Raw genomic sequence first — 5,099 nt, 5'->3', positions numbered from 1 at the left:
TACATGAAGAACACCCAACCCAGGGTGATGCACCCACCTACTTTACAGAGATACATCCTTTGAAGCAATTGGCCATAGGGAAACAGAGGGGCAATATTCACACAGAGGAAAAGCTGGACAGACAGGAGTGCATAACTAAGGGTACAGGGATGAAGGGGTCACTGGGAAGGGAGAGAAGAGTGGATTAAGGTTGGGAGTGATAATTGGGGAGTGAAGCCAAATGTACACAAAATGTTGAATATAAAACAAATTCTGCTCTATAAATTTGCACCCAAAGCACAATAATAATAATAATAATAATTAATAAATAAAAGAACATCATACATGAAGAAAGAAAAAGGTCATTAAAAAGACAGGAAAGGAAGAAAAGACCAAAATTGATTTCAGAAGAGACTCTGAAACTTGCTTTTGAATGGAGAGTAGCTAAAGCAAATGGAAGATATGACATGATAAAAGAGCTGAAGATATTTAAAAGAGCATCTTGAATAGACAGTCAATTATTATAATGAAATTGTTATAATGAGATATAATTCTGAAATAGCATTCAGAATTATAATAACTCCAAAGACCTGGAGTCAGAAAACCAAAAGGAAAACGCACTCAACATTTATCAAGCTGAAAGAACTGAAGAAAAAAAATCAAGCCTCGAGTTGCAATATTGAAAGATTCTATGGGCAAAATATTGAATGATGCAGGAAACATAAAAAGAAGATGCACAGAATTCAGAGAGTCATTGTACCGAAAAGAATTGGTCAATGTTCATCTATTTCAGGAGGTGGCATGTGATCAATTCCATTCCACTCTGATATCACACTCTTTTCATTAATGAAGTTCTGTAGTAAGTTTTCCAATCAGGAAGTATGAATTGTTCAACTTCATTCTTCTTTTTCAAGATTGTTTTTGCCATTTGGAGTCATTTGAAATTCCATATGAATATTAGGTGTTTTTTTTTTTCCATTTCTGCAAATGTTTTGTTGGGATTTTGATAGGGATTATGCTGAACCTAGTTTCAGACATCTAATTTGGTCTTTTCCTTCTTTCCTATATTTTTAATGATGCTTTTTCTTTCTTCATGTATGATGTCTTTGATGTTATCCCACAACTCATCTAGTCTTTGGTCATCAGTATTCCATGTGTCAAATTTATTCTTGAGATGGTTTCTAAATTCAGATGGGATATACTCAAGTTTGTACTTTGGTTCTCATGCACTTGTTTTATTTCTTCAGCTTCAACTTGAACTTGCATATGAGGAATTGATGGTCTTTTCCACAGTCAGCCCTTGACCTTGTTCTGACTGATAATATTGAGCTTCTCCATGGTCTGTTGCCACTGATGTAGTCAATTCGATTTCTATGTATTCCAAACAAGGAGGTCCATGTGTATAGTTGCCATTTATGTTTTTGAAAAAAGGTATTTGCAATGAATAAGTTGGCCTTGCAAAATTCTATCATTGGACTTGTAGTCATTTCTATTACCAGGGGCATATTTTCCAGTTACTGATCCTTCTTTGTTTCCAACTTTCCTATTCCAATCATCAGTAATTATCATGCATCTGATTGCATGTTTGATCAATTTCATACTACAAAAGTTGGTAAAAAATCTTCGCTTTCTTCATCTTTGGTGTTAGAGGTTGGTACATAAATGTGAATAATTGTCATGTTTACTGGTCTTCCTTCTAGGCATATGGATATTATCCTATCACTGACAGCATTATACTTCAGGATCAATCTTCAAATGTTCTTTTTGACTATGAATGTAGTGCCATTCTTCTTTAAATTATGATTTCCCACATAGCAGACCAGGAGCTCTGTTAGCATAGCGGCTAAGGCACTTGACTGCTAACCAGAAGGCTGGCGGTTCAAACCCACCAGCCAATCCTTGGAAGGAAGGTTGGAGAATCTATGTCCATAGTGATACTGCCTCGGAAACCCAAGGAGGTCGCTATGAGTCAGGTCTGACTCAACGGCAAATAACAACAACAACAACATAGCAGACCACATGATTGGCTGATTCAAAGTGGCCAATACCAGTCCATTTCAGCTCACTAATGCTTAGGATTTTTATCTCCATGCATTTCAATTTATTTTGGACAACTTTCACTTTTCCTAGATTCATACTTCATATAGTCCATGTTCTTATTATTAAAGGATGTTTGCAGCTGTTTCTTGTCATTTTGAGCCATACCACATCAGCAAATAAAGGACCCAAAAGCTTTATTCCATCCCTATCATTAAAGTCAACTCTACTTTGAGAAAGTAGATCTTCCCCAGTTGTATTTTGATTTTTTTCCAACCTTTTGGCACTGTACCAGACATTGTTCAACTGCTATTCATAAGCTTTTCCCTTGTAAATTTTTTCAGAAGTGGATTGTCAAGTCCTTCTTTCTCATCTCTCTTAGTCTGGAAGCTTTGCTGAAACTTGTCCACCATGGATGACCCTGCTGGTCAAGGCTCTAGGAGTAAAAAGAATACCAATTGAGATGTTTCAACAAACATATGTAATACTGGAGGTACTCACCCATCTATGCCAAGAAATTTGGAAGGCAACTGTCTGGCCAACTGTCTGGAAAAGACCCATATTTGTGGTGCCCACTCCAAAGAAAGATGATCCAACATAATATGGAAACTATTGGACTATATCACTAATATTACAGGCAATTAAAGTTTTGCTGAAGATAATTCAAAATTGTTGCAACAGTATATTGACAGAGAACTGCCAAAAATTCAAGCCAGATTCAAAAGAGGAGAGGACATGGCACAAGGGATATTATTGTTAATGTCAGATGGATCTTGAGGAAAGCAGAGGATAACAGAAAGATGTTTGTTGTTGTTGTTGTTGTTGTTAGGTGTTATTGACTCAGTTCTGACTCATAGTGAACCTACATACAACAGAAAACACCACTGGCAGATTTGCACCACCCACACCCTTGTTGCCATGCTTGAGACCATCGTTGCAGCCACTGTGTGAATCCATGTAGTTGAGCATCTTCTCTTTTTTCACTGACCCTCCACTTTACCAAGCATGATCTCTTTCCACAAAAACTGGTCCCTTCTGACAACATGACCAAAGTACAAGACACAAAGTCTGGCCCTTCTGGCTTCTAAAGAGCATTCTGGCTATACTTCCTCCAGGACAGATTTGTTCATTCTTCTAACAGTCCATGGTACATTCAATATTCTTCACCTACATCACAATTCAAATGCATAAGTTCTTCTGCAGTCTTCCTTATTTGTTGTCAGCTCTCACATGCACATGAGGCTATTGAAAATACCATGGCTCAGGTCAGGTACAAATTAGTCTTCAAGGTGACATCTTTGTTCTTTAAAGTTCTTTTGCTGCAGGCAGGCCCAATGCAATAATGCATTGTTTAATTTCTTGACTGCTGCTTCCATGGACCTTGATTTGGGATCCAAATAAAATGAATCCTTGACAACTTCAATGTTTTCTCCATTTATCATGATGCTGACTATTGGTCCAGTTGTGAGTATTTTTTTTTTTTTTTCTTTATGTTGAGATGTAATCCATACTGAAGACTGTAATCTTCAATCTTCATCAGTAAGTGCTTCAAGCCTTCTTCACTTTCAGCAAGCAAGGTTGTGTCATCTGCATATTGCAGGTTGTTAGTAAGTCTTCCTCCAATACTGATGCTGTGTTCTTCATATAGTCCATCTTCTTGGATTATTTGTTCAGCAAACAGATCGAATAAGTATAGTGAAAAGATATAACCTGACACATATCATTTCTGCAAATTTAAGTTGGAACTGAAGAAAACTAAAACAAGTCCACAAAAGCCATGGCCATCCTTCAGTATATCTCACCTGAATTTAGAAACCATCCAAAGAATAGATTCAACACATTGGATGCCAATGACCAAAGACCAGACGAGTTGTGGGATGACATCAAGGACATCATATATGAAGAAAGTAAAAGGTCATTAAAAAGACAGGAAAGCTTTGTGTCAATACAGCTCATTGACAGTTTCCCCTGCCTTTGCTGAACCTCCACTTTACCAAACATGGTGGCCTTTTCTAGTGATCAGTATGCCCTAATGATTTGTTCAAAGTAAGCAAGTTGAATCCTCAGGCAATATTTTGTGGTCCACAGGGTTTTCATTGGCTAATTTTCAGAAGTAAACCATCAGGCTTTTCTTCCCAGTTTGTCTTAGTCTGAATATTCCAGTGACACTTGTTCACCAAGACTAATCTCACTGGTATTAGGAATATAGGTGGCATTGCTTCTAGCAACACACAAGCCACCACAGTACAACAAGCTGACAGATGTATGTGGTGCAATGGATCACTTTGATATGGCCTTTCATGCCATGGTCTTGCAACTCCTACGAAAGGATTGGGTGGGACTATGTAAATGAAGTGCTTTTAATCCACCAAGGGTATTGGACACCTTGCTTGTTGTTGTTGTTGTTATGTGCCATCAAGTCACATCTGACAACCCTCCTTGGGTTGCCAAGGCAGTATCACTATGGAAGTAGATTGCCCCGTCTTTCTTCTGAGGAGTGGCTGGTGGATTTGAAGTGCCAGCCTTCTGGTTAGCAGTCAAGTGCTTAGCCACTATGCTACCAGAGCTTCTGGACAGCTTGCTAGTAACACAAAAGGAAACTCCAATGAGAGAACTGGTCAGTTTTACCATCGCACTTGGCTTAAAATGAACCATCTCAGAGGTATAAAGGGAGGATCTCACTACCACCAAGAAGAAGAGATGAAGCAAAATGTGTCATTGGACCTAAGGTCCCTGCACTGAAAATCTCCTAGACCCTGGAGACAGAGAGAGAAAAAGAGAGAACTGCAACAATGGTGATGGAGCAAAATGGTGAGAAGCAGCAGCAGTGAAACTAGGAGACTGGCACAAAATGGCACAGTGGGCTTCATGGCCCATGGAGTAAGGCAGCTACAGTGGGTGTGCCAACCCAAAGAGTGAGAAAGCTTAGCGCCTTTGGATAAGCTAACTGCCAGAGTGAGAGGACTTCAGGAACTAATTGGCAGAGCTAAAGAGATTTGTAAGTAGCTCTGGTGGTATAGTGGGTAAGATATTTGGCTACCAACCAGAAGATTGCAGTTCAAATCCACCAGCTTCTCTGTGGG

The sequence above is a fragment of the Orycteropus afer genome, unplaced genomic scaffold, assembly GCF_000298275.1.
Source record: "Orycteropus afer afer isolate SDZICR_OR568_19922 unplaced genomic scaffold, OryAfe1.0 scaffold00210, whole genome shotgun sequence".
NCBI classification, from domain to species: Eukaryota; Metazoa; Chordata; class Mammalia; order Tubulidentata; family Orycteropodidae; genus Orycteropus; species Orycteropus afer.
Note: the sequence above shows the minus strand (reverse complement) of the source record.